Below are 16,352 nucleotides of genomic sequence, written 5' to 3' on the forward strand. Positions count from 1 at the left end.
TTCTTCCTGTTGTACCATGGACAGAAGTGTTGAGTCAGAAATTCCACGTAGTTAACAGACGTAATTTTGACGCCTTCAGGGACCCTAAAGGGGCCAAGCAGCTCTCTCCCCATGATTCCGGCCCAAAACATCACTCCGCCACCTCCCTGCTGACGCCGCAGCCTTGTTGGGCTATCGTGGCCGTCCACCAACCATCCACGACTCCATCCATCTGTAAAGTCAAGTCAAATCAAGTTTATTTGTATAGCCCTAAATCACAAGCAGTCTCAAAGGGCTTCACATTGACAGAAATTGACAATTATTCTCAAAGCATCCCCTGAGCTCTCAAAAGTGCAAGGAAAAACTTAAAAAACCCTACCTGGCCCATCCAAGGTGGCACGGCACTCGTCGGTGAACAGGACTGTCTGAAAATTTGTCTTCATGTAAGTCTGGGCCCACTGCAGCCGTTTCTGCTTGTTCGCGTTGTTCAGGGGTGGCCGAATGGAGGGTTTCCGCACAACTGCAAGCCTCTGGAGGATCCTGCACCTCGTCGTTCGTGGGACTTCACTGGCACCAGCAGCGTCGAATATTTGTTTGCTCGTCTTTAGTGGCATGCTTGCAGCCGCCCTCTTGATTCGATTTGTTTGTCTTGCAGAAACCTTCCTTGTCGTGCCTTTGTCTGCACGAACGCGCGTTTGCTCCGAATCAGCGACGAATTTCTTCAAAGTTCGATGGTCGCGCTTAAGCTTTCGTGCAATATCGAATGTCTGCATACCTTGTCCAAGGCATCGAACGATTTCACGCTTCTCGACAGCAGAGAGATCCTTTTTCCTCCCCATGGTTGAACGAAATGGCCGAACGCTTAAAAACGCGGAACTTAAATAGACTTGTTAATTACTACAATTGCGCTCACCTGGCAGACTACCATGGACTGTACCATGACTGAGGGTGATTTCAGTACTTGAAAAACAAAAAATGTAATCTTTATGACACTTAAATACATTTTGCATAATAATTTGGAACACGGGACCGTGTTCCAAATTATTATGCAAAGGATATTTATCTCAGATTTTCCTAAATAGCTTCCTTGAAATGTTACCCGGCTTTTGAGCTCTCCTGCCGGGCGTGGGTTTGCGTCAGCGCCCGGTAACATTATGGAAGCTAAAAGAAAGAAAAAAGAAACAAATCTAAGTGCGATTGCTGGTGTCTAAATACATTTTGCATAATAATTTGGAACACGGGACCGTGTTCCAAATTATTATGCAAGTGATATTTATCTCAGATTTTCCTAAATAGCTTTACTCGTCGTGCCGACCGGAGGGAGGCCACTCCCCGCCGCAGCTGAACAGTCATCCCGGCCTAGTGGAGGTCTGCGCAGGGGGGGTCTTCCTTGAAATGTTACCCGGCTTTTGAGCTCTCCTGTCCGGCGTGGGTTTGCGTCAGCGGCCGGTGTCATTTACTCGTCGTGCCGACCGGAGGGAGGCCACTCCCCGCCACAGCTGAACAGTCATCCCGGCCTAGTGGAGGTCTGCGCAGGGGGGGTCTTCCTTGAAATGTTACCCGGCTTTTGAGCTCTCCTGTCCGGCGTGGGTTTGCGTCAGCGGCCGGTGTCATTTACTCGTCGTGCCGACCGGAGGGAGGCCACTCCCCGCCGCAGCTGAACAGTCATCCCGGCCTAGTGGAGGTCTGCGCAGGGGGGGTCTTCCTTGAAATGTTACCCGGCTTTTGAGCTCTCCTGTCCGGCGTGGGTTTGCGTCAGCGGCCGGTGTCATTTACTCGTCGTGCCGACCGGAGGGAGGCCACTCCCCGCCACAGCTGAACAGTCATCCCGGCCTAGTGGAGGTCTGCGCAGGGGGGGTCTTCCTTGAAATGTTACCCGGCTTTTGAGCTCTCCTGTCCGGCGTGGGTTTGCGTCAGCGGCCGGTGTCATTTACTCGTCGTGCCGACCGGAGGGAGGCCACTCCCCGCCACAGCTGAACAGTCATCCCGGCCTAGTGGAGGTCTGCGCAGGGGGGGTCTTCCTTGAAATGTTACCCGGCTTTTGAGCTCTCCTGTCCGGCGTGGGTTTGCGTCAGCGGCCGGTGTCATTTACTCGTCGTGCCGACCGGAGGGAGGCCACTCCCCGCCACAGCTGAACAGTCATCCCGGCCTAGTGGAGGTCTGCGCAGGGGGGGTCTTCCTTGAAATGTTACCCGGCTTTTGAGCTCTCCTGTCCGGCGTGGGTTTGCGTCAGCGGCCGGTGTCATTTACTCGTCGTGTCCACCGGAGGGAGGCCACTCCCCGCCGCAGCTGCAGCGGCAGCTTTGAAACGTCATCCCGGCCCCCTGGAACTGTGCGCGGGGGGGGCGATGCGTCCCGTGCGAGGTACCAGGTCGCGCTGCGCCGTCTGCCTGGCCGCTTTGGGCCCGCTGGAAGTCTATTAAAGCTCCGCGATCTCCGCCTCGGTGCTTAAAAAGCGTCCATCCGCTCTCCTGGAGCTTCTTTCGGTCATCTCGTCCGCGTGCACGGCCTGCCGGTGGCACCGGCTGGAGCTCCGCAAAAAGCTCCATTTCTGTTAAAAATGCTTAGCCGCGTCCCTGGAAGCCCAATCGGGCGTAGAAAGTGAGGGGGAAGGCCCCCAAAGCACCGGCTGGAAGTCCCAAAAAAGCTCCATGATTGGTCAATAATGCTTAGCCGCCTCCCTGGAAGCCTAATCGGGCATAAAAAGCTAGGCGGAACGGCCCCAAAGCTCCACACGGAAGTCCCAAAAAAGCTCCATGATTGGTCAATAATGCTTAGCCGCCTCCCTGGAAGCCTAATCGGGCATAAAAAGCTAGGCGGAACGGCCCCAAAGCTCCACACGGAAGTCCCAAAAAAGCTCCATGATTGGTCAATAATGCTTAGCCGCCTCCCTGGAAGCCTAATCGGGCATAAAAAGCTAGGCGGAACGGCCCCAAAGCTCCACACGGAAGTCCCAAAAAAGCTCCATGATTGGTCAATAATGCTTAGCCGCCTCCCTGGAAGCCTAATCGGGCATAAAAAGCTAGGCGGAACGGCCCCAAAGCTCCACACGGAAGTCCCAAAAAAGCTCCATGATTGGTCAATAATGCTTAGCCGCCTCCCTGGAAGCCTAATCGGGCATAAAAAGCTAGGCGGAACGGCCCCAAAGCTCCACACGGAAGTCCCAAAAAAGCTCCATGATTGGTCAATAATGCTTAGCCGCCTCCCTGGAAGCCTAATCGGGCATAAAAAGCTAGGCGGAACGGCCCCAAAGCTCCACACGGAAGTCCCAAAAAAGCTCCATGATTGGTCAATAATGCTTAGCCGCCTCCCTGGAAGCCTAATCGGGCATAAAAAGCTAGGCGGAACGGCCCCAAAGCTCCACACGGAAGTCCCAAAAAAGCTCCATGATTGGTCAATAATGCTTAGCCGCCTCCCTGGAAGCCTAATCGGGCATAAAAAGCTAGGCGGAACGGCCCCAAAGCTCCACACGGAAGTCCCAAAAAAGCTCCATGATTGGTCAATAATGCTTAGCCGCCTCCCTGGAAGCCTAATCGGGCATAAAAAGCTAGGCGGAACGGCCCCAAAGCTCCACACGGAAGTCCCAAAAAAGCTCCATGATTGGTCAATAATGCTTAGCCGCCTCCCTGGAAGCCTAATCGGGCATAAAAAGTTAGGCGGAACGGCTCCAAAGCTCCACACGGAAGTCCCAAAAAAGCTCCATGATTGGTCAATAATGCTTAGCCGCCTCCCTGGAAGCCTAATCGGGCATAAAAAGCTAGGCGGAACGGCCCCAAAGCTCCACACGGAAGTCCCAAAAAAGCTCCATGATTGGTCAATAATGCTTAGCCGCCTCCCTGGAAGCCTAATCGGGCATAAAAAGCTAGGCGGAACGGCCCCAAAGCTCCACACGGAAGTCCCAAAAAAGCTCCATGATTGGTCAATAATGCTTAGCCGCCTCCCTGGAAGCCTAATCGGGCATAAAAAGCTAGGCGGAACGGCCCCAAAGCTCCACACGGAAGTCCCAAAAAAGCTCCATGATTGGTCAATAATGCTTAGCCGCCTCCCTGGAAGCCTAATCGGGCATAAAAAGCTAGGCGGAACGGCCCCAAAGCTCCACACGGAAGTCCCAAAAAAGCTCCATGATTGGTCAATAATGCTTAGCCGCCTCCCTGGAAGCCTAATCGGGCATAAAAAGCTAGGCGGAACGGCCCCAAAGCTCCACACGGAAGTCCCAAAAAAGCTCCATGATTGGTCAATAATGCTTAGCCGCCTCCCTGGAAGCCTAATCGGGCATAAAAAGCTAGGCGGAACGGCCCCAAAGCTCCACACGGAAGTCCCAAAAAAGCTCCATGATTGGTCAATAATGCTTAGCCGCCTCCCTGGAAGCCTAATCGGGCATAAAAAGCTAGGCGGAACGGCCCCAAAGCTCCACACGGAAGTCCCAAAAAAGCTCCATGATTGGTCAATAATGCTTAGCCGCCTCCCTGGAAGCCTAATCGGGCATAAAAAGCTAGGCGGAACGGCCCCAAAGCTCCACACGGAAGTCCCAAAAAAGCTCCATGATTGGTCAATAATGCTTAGCCGCCTCCCTGGAAGCCTAATCGGGCATAAAAAGCTAGGCGGAACGGCCCCAAAGCTCCACACGGAAGTCCCAAAAAAGCTCCATGATTGGTCAATAATGCTTAGCCGCCTCCCTGGAAGCCTAATCGGGCATAAAAAGTTAGGCGGAACGGCTCCAAAGCTCCACACGGAAGTCCCAAAAAAGCTCCATGATTGGTCAATAATGCTTAGCCGCCTCCCTGGAAGCCTAATCGGGCATAAAAAGTTAGGCGGAACGGCCCCAAAGCTCCACACGGAAGTCCCAAAAAAGCTCCATGATTGGTCAATAATGCTTAGCCGCCTCCCTGGAAGCCTAATCGGGCATAAAAAGTTAGGCGGAACGGCCCCAAAGCTCCACACGGAAGTCCGAAAAAAGCTCCATGATTGGTCAATAATGCTTAGCCGCCTCCCTGGAAGCCTAATCGGGCATAAAAAGTTAGGCGGAACGGCCCCAAAGCTCCACACGGAAGTCCGAAAAAAGCTCAAAAATTTTCTAAGTGCCAACGGCTCATTCGCCGTAATGTGTCCGCTCCGCGCTGGTTCCCCGGTCGGCCGCGAATAGCGCAAAATCAGCCTCACGGAAGTTCGAAAAAAGCTCAAAAATTTTCTAAGTGCCAACGGCTCATTCGCCGTAATGTGTCCGCTCCGCGCTGGTTCCCCGGTCGGCCGCGAATAGCGCAAAATCAGCCTCACGGAAGTTCGAAAAAAGCTCAAAAATTTTCTAAGTGCCAACGGCTCATTCGCCGTAATGTGTCCGCTCCGCGCTGGTTCCCCGGTCGGCCGCGAATAGCGCAAAATCAGCCTCACGGAAGTTCGAAAAAAGCTCAAAAATTTTCTAAGTGCCAACGGCTCATTCGCCGTAATGTGTCCGCTCCGCGCTGGTTCCCCGGTCGGCCGCGAATAGCGCAAAAATCAGCCTAAGTGCAGTACCAACCTTGGCGTGTTGGTGCGCCAGAGTACGATGAGTTGGTCCCCCTAGTCACTGTACTCATTACCTTTACCCCCTAATCGCAAAATATAGTCAGAACGTATATGCAGAAGACTATTTTTTTCTTTTTTAAAATTTTCTAAGTGCCAGCGGATGCTGGCACACGAACTGTCCGAGCTACGACGGTTCTCCGGTCGGACAGCGAGGGTGAAAAAGCGGTCCTAAAATCACCGAGGGCTGCCGCACAAGTTGTCCGAGTGGCGACGGTTCCCCGGTCGGCCACGAATGTCGAAAATTCGGCCTCTCCACCACGGAGGTCGGTGAGAATTTCAGAATATTTTCTAAGTGCCAACGGCTCTTGCGCCGTAAAGTGTCCGCTTTGCCTGGTTCCCTCGGTCGGCCACAAATAGCGAAAAATCAGCCTCTCCTTCTGGAGCTCGCCTAAGTGCCAACGGCTCTTGCGCCGTAATGTGTCCGCTTTGTCTGGTTCCCTCGGTCGGCCACAAACGGCGAAAAATCAGCCTCTCCTTCTGGAGCTCGTGCCAACTTTGGCGAATATTTTCTAAGTGCCAACGGCTCTTGCGCCGTAAAGTGTCCGCTTTGCCTGGTTCCCTCGGTCGGCCACAAATAGCGAAAAATCAGCCTCTCCTTCTGGAGCTCGCCTAAGTGCCAACGGCTCTTGCGCCGTAATGTGTCCGCTTTGTCTGGTTCCCTCGGTCGGCCACAAACGGCGAAAAATCAGCCTCTCATTCTGGAGCTCGTGCCAACTTTGGCGAATATTTTCTAAGTGCCAACGGCTCTTGCGCCGTAATGTGTCCGCTTTGCCTGGTTCCCTCGGTCGGCCACAAATAGCGAAAAAATCAGCCTCTCCTTCTGGAGCTCGCCTAAGTGCCAACGGCTCTTGCGCCGTAATGTGTCCGCTTTGCCTGGTTCCCTCGGTCGGCCACAAACGGCGAAAAATCAGCCTCTCATTCTGGAGCTCGTGCCAACTTTGGCGAATATTTTCTAAGTGCCAACGGCTCTTGCGCCGTAATGTGTCCGCTTTGCCTGGTTCCCTCGGTCGGCCACGAACGGCGAAAAATCAGCCTCTCCTTCTGGAGCTCGCCTAAGTGCCAACGGCTCTTGCGCCGTAATGTGTCCGCTTTGCCTGGTTCCCTCGGTCGGCCACAAACGGCGAAAAATCAGCCTCTCCTTCTGGAGCTCGCCTAAGTGCCAACGGCTCTTGCGCCGTAATGTGTCCGCTTTGCCTGGTTCCCTCGGTCGGCCACAAATAGCGAAAAACCAGCCTCTCCTTCTGGAGCTCGCCTAAGTGCCAACGGCTCTTGCGCCGTAATGTGTCCGCTTTGCCTGGTTCCCTCGGTCGGCCACAAACGGCGAAAAATCAGCCTCTCCTTCTGGAGCTCGCCTAAGTGCCAACGGCTCTTGCGCCGTAATGTGTCCGCTTTGCCTGGTTCCCTCGGTCGGCCACAAATAGCGAAAAACCAGCCTCTCCTTCTGGAGCTCGCCTAAGTGCCAACGGCTCTTGCGCCGTAATGTGTCCGCTTTGCCTGGTTCCCTCGGTCGGCCACAAACGGCGAAAAATCAGCCTCTCCTTCTGGAGCTCGCCTAAGTGCCAACGGCTCTTGCGCCGTAATGTGTCCGCTTTGCCTGGTTCCCTCGGTCGGCCACAAATAGCGAAAAACCAGCCTCTCCTTCTGGAGCTCGCCTAAGTGCCAACGGCTCTTGCGCCGTAATGTGTCCGCTTTGCCTGGTTCCCTCGGTCGGCCACAAACGGCGAAAAATCAGCCTCTCCTTCTGGAGCTCGCCTAAGTGCCAACGGCTCTTGCGCCGTAATGTGTCCGCTTTGCCTGGTTCCCTCGGTCGGCCACAAATAGCGAAAAACCAGCCTCTCCTTCTGGAGCTCGCCTAAGTGCCAACGGCTCTTGCGCCGTAATGTGTCCGCTTTGCCTGGTTCCCTCGGTCGGCCACAAACGGCGAAAAATCAGCCTCTCCTTCTGGAGCTCGCCTAAGTGCCAACGGCTCTTGCGCCGTAATGTGTCCGCTTTGCCTGGTTCCCTCGGTCGGCCACAAATAGCGAAAAACCAGCCTCTCCTTCTGGAGCTCGCCTAAGTGCCAACGGCTCTTGCGCCGTAATGTGTCCGCTTTGCCTGGTTCCCTCGGTCGGCCACAAACGGCGAAAAATCAGCCTCTCCTTCTGGAGCTCGCCTAAGTGCCAACGGCTCTTGCGCCGTAATGTGTCCGCTTTGCCTGGTTCCCTCGGTCGGCCACAAATAGCGAAAAACCAGCCTCTCCTTCTGGAGCTCGCGCCAACTTTGTCAAAAAATTTCTAAGTGCCAACGGCTCTTGCGCCGTAAAGTGTCCGCTTTGCCTGGTTCCCTCGGTCGGCCACAAATAGCGAAAAATCAGCCTCTCCTTCTGGAGCTCGTGCCAACTTTGGCGAATATTTTCTAAGTGCCAACGGCTCTTGCGCCGTAATGTGTCCGCTTTGCCTGGTTCCCTCGGTCGGCCACAAATAGCGAAAAATCAGCCTCTCCTTCTGGAGCTCGCCTAAGTGCCAACGGCTCTTGCGCCGTAATGTGTCCGCTTTGTCTGGTTCCCTCGGTCGGCCACAAACGGCGAAAAATCAGCCTCTCCTTCTGGAGCTCGTGCCAACTTTGGCGAATATTTTCTAAGTGCCAACGGCTCTTGCGCCGTAAAGTGTCCGCTTTGCCTGGTTCCCTCGGTCGGCCACAAATAGCGAAAAATCAGCCTCTCCTTCTGGAGCTCGTGCCAACTTTGGCGAATATTTTCTAAGTGCCAACGGCTCTTGCGCCGTAATGTGTCCGCTTTGCCTGGTTCCCTCGGTCGGCCACAAATAGCGAAAAAATCAGCCTCTCCTTCTGGAGCTCGCCTAAGTGCCAACGGCTCTTGCGCCGTAATGTGTCCGCTTTGCCTGGTTCCCTCGGTCGGCCACAAACGGCGAAAAATCAGCCTCTCATTCTGGAGCTCGTGCCAACTTTGGCGAATATTTTCTAAGTGCCAACGGCTCTTGCGCCGTAATGTGTCCGCTTTGCCTGGTTCCCTCGGTCGGCCACGAACGGCGAAAAATCAGCCTCTCCTTCTGGAGCTCGCCTAAGTGCCAACGGCTCTTGCGCCGTAATGTGTCCGCTTTGCCTGGTTCCCTCGGTCGGCCACAAACGGCGAAAAATCAGCCTCTCCTTCTGGAGCTCGCCTAAGTGCCAACGGCTCTTGCGCCGTAATGTGTCCGCTTTGCCTGGTTCCCTCGGTCGGCCACAAATAGCGAAAAACCAGCCTCTCCTTCTGGAGCTCGCCTAAGTGCCAACGGCTCTTGCGCCGTAATGTGTCCGCTTTGCCTGGTTCCCTCGGTCGGCCACAAACGGCGAAAAATCAGCCTCTCCTTCTGGAGCTCGCCTAAGTGCCAACGGCTCTTGCGCCGTAATGTGTCCGCTTTGCCTGGTTCCCTCGGTCGGCCACAAATAGCGAAAAACCAGCCTCTCCTTCTGGAGCTCGCCTAAGTGCCAACGGCTCTTGCGCCGTAATGTGTCCGCTTTGCCTGGTTCCCTCGGTCGGCCACAAACGGCGAAAAAACAGCCTCTCCTTCTGGAGCTCGCGCCAACTTTGTCAAAAAATTTCTAAGTGCCAACGGCTCTTGCGCCGTAAAGTGTCCGCTTTGCCTGGTTCCCTCGGTCGGCCACAAATAGCGAAAAATCAGCCTCTCCTTCTGGAGCTCGTGCCAACTTTGGCGAATATTTTCTAAGTGCCAACGGCTCTTGCGCCGTAATGTGTCCGCTTTGCCTGGTTCCCTCGGTCGGCCACAAATAGCGAAAAATCAGCCTCTCCTTCTGGAGCTCGCCTAAGTGCCAACGGCTCTTGCGCCGTAAAGTGTCCGCTTTGTCTGGTTCCCTCGGTCGGCCACAAACGGCGAAAAATCAGCCTCTCCTTCTGGAGCTCGTGCCAACTTTGGCGAATATTTTCTAAGTGCCAACGGCTCTTGCGCCGTAAAGTGTCCGCTTTGCCTGGTTCCCTCGGTCGGCCACAAATAGCGAAAAATCAGCCTCTCCTTCTGGAGCTCGCCTAAGTGCCAACGGCTCTTGCGCCGTAATGTGTCCGCTTTGTCTGGTTCCCTCGGTCGGCCACAAACGGCGAAAAATCAGCCTCTCATTCTGGAGCTCGTGCCAACTTTGGCGAATATTTTCTAAGTGCCAACGGCTCTTGCGCCGTAATGTGTCCGCTTTGCCTGGTTCCCTCGGTCGGCCACAAATAGCGAAAAAATCAGCCTCTCCTTCTGGAGCTCGCCTAAGTGCCAACGGCTCTTGCGCCGTAATGTGTCCGCTTTGCCTGGTTCCCTCGGTCGGCCACAAACGGCGAAAAATCAGCCTCTCATTCTGGAGCTCGTGCCAACTTTGGCGAATATTTTCTAAGTGCCAACGGCTCTTGCGCCGTAATGTGTCCGCTTTGCCTGGTTCCCTCGGTCGGCCACGAACGGCGAAAAATCAGCCTCTCCTTCTGGAGCTCGCCTAAGTGCCAACGGCTCTTGCGCCGTAATGTGTCCGCTTTGCCTGGTTCCCTCGGTCGGCCACAAACGGCGAAAAATCAGCCTCTCCTTCTGGAGCTCGCCTAAGTGCCAACGGCTCTTGCGCCGTAATGTGTCCGCTTTGCCTGGTTCCCTCGGTCGGCCACAAATAGCGAAAAACCAGCCTCTCCTTCTGGAGCTCGCCTAAGTGCCAACGGCTCTTGCGCCGTAATGTGTCCGCTTTGCCTGGTTCCCTCGGTCGGCCACAAACGGCGAAAAATCAGCCTCTCCTTCTGGAGCTCGCCTAAGTGCCAACGGCTCTTGCGCCGTAATGTGTCCGCTTTGCCTGGTTCCCTCGGTCGGCCACAAATAGCGAAAAACCAGCCTCTCCTTCTGGAGCTCGCCTAAGTGCCAACGGCTCTTGCGCCGTAATGTGTCCGCTTTGCCTGGTTCCCTCGGTCGGCCACAAACGGCGAAAAATCAGCCTCTCCTTCTGGAGCTCGCCTAAGTGCCAACGGCTCTTGCGCCGTAATGTGTCCGCTTTGCCTGGTTCCCTCGGTCGGCCACAAATAGCGAAAAACCAGCCTCTCCTTCTGGAGCTCGCCTAAGTGCCAACGGCTCTTGCGCCGTAATGTGTCCGCTTTGCCTGGTTCCCTCGGTCGGCCACAAACGGCGAAAAATCAGCCTCTCCTTCTGGAGCTCGCCTAAGTGCCAACGGCTCTTGCGCCGTAATGTGTCCGCTTTGCCTGGTTCCCTCGGTCGGCCACAAATAGCGAAAAACCAGCCTCTCCTTCTGGAGCTCGCCTAAGTGCCAACGGCTCTTGCGCCGTAATGTGTCCGCTTTGCCTGGTTCCCTCGGTCGGCCACAAACGGCGAAAAATCAGCCTCTCCTTCTGGAGCTCGCCTAAGTGCCAACGGCTCTTGCGCCGTAATGTGTCCGCTTTGCCTGGTTCCCTCGGTCGGCCACAAATAGCGAAAAACCAGCCTCTCCTTCTGGAGCTCGCCTAAGTGCCAACGGCTCTTGCGCCGTAATGTGTCCGCTTTGCCTGGTTCCCTCGGTCGGCCACAAACGGCGAAAAATCAGCCTCTCCTTCTGGAGCTCGCCTAAGTGCCAACGGCTCTTGCGCCGTAATGTGTCCGCTTTGCCTGGTTCCCTCGGTCGGCCACAAATAGCGAAAAACCAGCCTCTCCTTCTGGAGCTCGCGCCAACTTTGTCAAAAAATTTCTAAGTGCCAACGGCTCTTGCGCCGTAAAGTGTCCGCTTTGCCTGGTTCCCTCGGTCGGCCACAAATAGCGAAAAATCAGCCTCTCCTTCTGGAGCTCGTGCCAACTTTGGCGAATATTTTCTAAGTGCCAACGGCTCTTGCGCCGTAATGTGTCCGCTTTGCCTGGTTCCCTCGGTCGGCCACAAATAGCGAAAAATCAGCCTCTCCTTCTGGAGCTCGCCTAAGTGCCAACGGCTCTTGCGCCGTAATGTGTCCGCTTTGTCTGGTTCCCTCGGTCGGCCACAAACGGCGAAAAATCAGCCTCTCCTTCTGGAGCTCGTGCCAACTTTGGCGAATATTTTCTAAGTGCCAACGGCTCTTGCGCCGTAAAGTGTCCGCTTTGCCTGGTTCCCTCGGTCGGCCACAAATAGCGAAAAATCAGCCTCTCCTTCTGGAGCTCGTGCCAACTTTGGCGAATATTTTCTAAGTGCCAACGGCTCTTGCGCCGTAATGTGTCCGCTTTGCCTGGTTCCCTCGGTCGGCCACAAATAGCGAAAAAATCAGCCTCTCCTTCTGGAGCTCGCCTAAGTGCCAACGGCTCTTGCGCCGTAATGTGTCCGCTTTGCCTGGTTCCCTCGGTCGGCCACAAACGGCGAAAAATCAGCCTCTCATTCTGGAGCTCGTGCCAACTTTGGCGAATATTTTCTAAGTGCCAACGGCTCTTGCGCCGTAATGTGTCCGCTTTGCCTGGTTCCCTCGGTCGGCCACGAACGGCGAAAAATCAGCCTCTCCTTCTGGAGCTCGCCTAAGTGCCAACGGCTCTTGCGCCGTAATGTGTCCGCTTTGCCTGGTTCCCTCGGTCGGCCACAAACGGCGAAAAATCAGCCTCTCCTTCTGGAGCTCGCCTAAGTGCCAACGGCTCTTGCGCCGTAATGTGTCCGCTTTGCCTGGTTCCCTCGGTCGGCCACAAATAGCGAAAAACCAGCCTCTCCTTCTGGAGCTCGCCTAAGTGCCAACGGCTCTTGCGCCGTAATGTGTCCGCTTTGCCTGGTTCCCTCGGTCGGCCACAAACGGCGAAAAATCAGCCTCTCCTTCTGGAGCTCGCCTAAGTGCCAACGGCTCTTGCGCCGTAATGTGTCCGCTTTGCCTGGTTCCCTCGGTCGGCCACAAATAGCGAAAAACCAGCCTCTCCTTCTGGAGCTCGCCTAAGTGCCAACGGCTCTTGCGCCGTAATGTGTCCGCTTTGCCTGGTTCCCTCGGTCGGCCACAAACGGCGAAAAATCAGCCTCTCCTTCTGGAGCTCGCGCCAACTTTGTCAAAAAATTTCTAAGTGCCAACGGCTCTTGCGCCGTAAAGTGTCCGCTTTGCCTGGTTCCCTCGGTCGGCCACAAATAGCGAAAAATCAGCCTCTCCTTCTGGAGCTCGTGCCAACTTTGGCGAATATTTTCTAAGTGCCAACGGCTCTTGCGCCGTAATGTGTCCGCTTTGCCTGGTTCCCTCGGTCGGCCACAAATAGCGAAAAATCAGCCTCTCCTTCTGGAGCTCGCCTAAGTGCCAACGGCTCTTGCGCCGTAAAGTGTCCGCTTTGTCTGGTTCCCTCGGTCGGCCACAAACGGCGAAAAATCAGCCTCTCCTTCTGGAGCTCGTGCCAACTTTGGCGAATATTTTCTAAGTGCCAACGGCTCTTGCGCCGTAAAGTGTCCGCTTTGTCTGGTTCCCTCGGTCGGCCACAAATAGCGAAAAATCAGCCTCTCCTTCTGGAGCTCGCGCAAGTGCCAACGGCTCTTGCGCCGTAAAGTGTCCGCTTTGTCTGGTTCCCTCGGTCGGCCACAAATAGCGAAAAATCAGCCTCTCCTTCTGGAGCTCGTGCCAACTTTGGCGAATATTTTCTAAGTGCCAACGGCTCTTGCGCCGTAATGTGTCCGCTTTGTCTGGTTCCCTCGGTCGGCCACAAATAGCGAAAAATCAGCCTCTCCTTCTGGAGCTCGTGCCAACTTTGGCGAATATTTTCTAAGTGCCAACGGCTCTTGCGCCGTAAAGTGTCCGCTTTGCCTGGTTCCCTCGGTCGGCCACAAATAGCGAAAAATCAGCCTCTCCTTCTGGAGCTCGCGCCAACTTTGTCAAAAAATTTCTAAGTGCCAACGGCTCTTGCGCCGTAAAGTGTCCGCTTTGCCTGGTTCCCTCGGTCGGCCACAAATAGCGAAAAATCAGCCTCTCCTTCTGGAGCTCGCGCCAACTTTGTCAAAAAATTTCTAAGTGCCAACGGCTCTTGCGCCGTAAAGTGTCCGCTTTGCCTGGTTCCCTCGGTCGGCCACAAATAGCGAAAAATCAGCCTCTCCTTCTGGAGCTCGCGCCAACTTTGTCGAAAAATTTCTAAGTGCCAACGGCTCTTGCGCCGTAAAGTGTCCGCTTTGTCTGGTTCCCTCGGTCGGCCGCAAATAGCGAAAAATCAGCCTCTCGCCCGTCAGGTACCAGGCGTTGGGGTACCAGGGGTAAGTGCAGTACCAGCTTTGGTCTGTTGGTGCGCCAGAGTACGATGAGTTGGTCCCCCTAGTCACTGTACTCATTACCTTTACCCCCAAATCGCAAAATATAGTCAGAACGAGTGTGGGGAACACAAGTTTTGGCCCCGAGAACCAGGCGGCTGGTGTCTCTAGCGATGTGTTCCCCCCCAAAAAGTGTTCACATGCTCGGACAGCGAACCTAGGAGCTACCGCAAAGCACTCTGGAAGTGCAAGAGCGAAAAATTTTCTAAGTACAAAAACTCTCGAAAATTTTCAAAGTGTCACAGTGCTCGAAAATTTTCAAAGTGCTACATGCTTTCCATCCAAGGAAGGAATAGTGGAGGACCGGCCGCCTCCTTAAACACAAGCCGGCGGAACGACGGGGAGGACCGGCCGCCTCCTTAAACACAGGCCGGTGGAACGTTTGGCAGAATTCTTCTCGTGGAGGACCGGCCGCCTCCTTAAACACAAGCCGGCGGAACGACGGGGAGGACCGGCCGCCTCCTTAAACACAGGCCGGTGGAACGTTTGGCAGAATTCTTCTCGTGGAGGACCGGCCGCCTCCTTAAACACAGGCCGGTGGGAACGGTTGGCAGAATTGCGTGACGGCCGCCTGCTCCCGGCGTCCGCACGTGAACGAACACCCCCTCCCGGGGACGGCCGTCTGCTCCCGACCGCCGTCCTTCACCCCCTCACCTTCCGGACCCCCGTCTGCTCCCGGCGGGCCTCCGAGTACCCCCACCTTCTCCCGAACTGACCGACAGGCAATGAGACCCGCCTTGGTAGGGCCCCCACCGGCCCCGGCTCGCGCCGGCGTTGGGTGGACGGTTCCTCCCCACTTGCGGGTCGCTCTCCACGGAGGACCGGTCGCCTCACTAAACATAGGCCGGGCGAAAATCTGCGAATGTTATACATCCAAGGAGGGAGGACCGGCCGCCTCCTTAAACCACCGGCCGGGCGAAAATCTGCGAATGTTATACATCCAAGGAGGGAGGACCGGCCGCCTCCTTAAACCACCGGCCGGGCGAAAATATGCGAATGTTATACATCCAAGGAGGGAGGACCGGTCGCCTCACTAAACATAGGCCGGGCGAAAATCTGCGAATGTTATACATCCAAGGAGGGAGGACCGGCCGCCTCCTTAAACCACCGGCCGGGCGAAAATCTGCGAATGTTATACATCCAAGAAAGGAAGGAAGGAGGGAACCGGCCGCCTCCTTAAACACAGGCCGGGCGAAAATCTGCGAATCTTATCCATCCAAGGACGGAGGACCGGCCGCCTCCTTAAACACAGGCCGGTAGGAACGGTTGGCAGAATCGCGTGACGGCCGCCTGCTCCCGGCGTCCGCACGTGAACGAACACCCCCTCCCGGGGACGGCCGTCTGCTCCCGGCCGCCGTCCTTCACCCCCCTCAGCTTCCGGACCCCCGTCTGCTCCCGGCGGGCCTCCGAGTACCCTCCCCTTCTCCCGAACTGACCGACTGGCACTCATGACCCGCCTTGGTAGGGCCCCCACCGGCCCCGGCTCGCGCCGGCGTTGGGTGGACGGTTCCTCCCCACTTGCGGGTCGCACTCTAGCGCCTCGGCCGCCGCGAGAGCGTGCGCTACGCGCCGCCCCCGCAGGCCTTGGCGCGACCGAACGGCAGCGAGACCGAGACGCCCCGAATCACCCACCTAGAGGAAATCAACGGAGGCCGAGCGCGCGATCCGATTGCGGCACGCCGCGTGGGTGTCCGCCGGCCGCGCCGGTCTACCGCGAATGCTGTTTCTCAAACCCTTGCCTAACCAGACGGCACCGCGGGATGTGTTGTCGCAACTCTGCTCGACTATCCGAATAGCCTTTCCCGACTACCGCGTTGCGGGAGGCGTCTTTCGTGCCGCCGGTGGCGTATGACCTTCCGCGAGAGGCGTGCGGGCTCGGGGGGGCCGCAACGACCGAGTCTGACTCGGACGGGGCGCAGCTTCCCTCCCGGTCACAGCAATAAGCGCCGAACGCAGCGTTGGTCACCAGCCACCCCGGCGGGTTCGTCGGGAGCGCCGGTACCCTTCCGTAGCTAGTTGCCAGCTGGCCACAGCGGGCCGCACCGACCGAGTCTGACTCGGACGGGGCGCAGCTTCCCGTCTGGGTGACAGCGGCGCTGAGGACGGCGGGGCGGCCGGAACCCCTTCGACCCCCCGGCTCCCACCAGTGTCGATCAAACTCCGCATCCTGGCCGTAGCGCGAGACCGGCGGGCCGCAACGACCGAGTCTGACTCGGACGGGGCGCAGCTTCCCGCTTGGGCCTCGGCGCGCGCGCCTCGCGCGGGCAAGTCGCCGGCACAGCGCCGCGCCCCCGACCCCCGCTTTACGGAAACGAAGCGAGCCTCAGCGGGCCGCAACGACCGAGTCTGACTCGGACGGGGCGCAGCTTCCCGCCTGGGTCATCGCACGTTCCCCCAGCTCGGGCCTGGGAGGCCGACGCCTTTCCCCCGGACCACCGCCGTGCCCGCACGGTTCATCCTCGGCCCCCGCTGGCCAAGCCCGACCGACGTGCCACCCCCGTTGCCGAGTTCGCTCTTCCCGAGCTTCGTCCCCAACCCTCACGCGAGCCGTCCGTCCCCCGAACCGACCGACGGGAGCCGCTTGCCAAGCGACGTCAGCG

This window comes from Syngnathus typhle, unplaced genomic scaffold, assembly GCF_033458585.1.
Source record: "Syngnathus typhle isolate RoL2023-S1 ecotype Sweden unplaced genomic scaffold, RoL_Styp_1.0 HiC_scaffold_89, whole genome shotgun sequence".
NCBI classification, from domain to species: Eukaryota; Metazoa; Chordata; class Actinopteri; order Syngnathiformes; family Syngnathidae; genus Syngnathus; species Syngnathus typhle.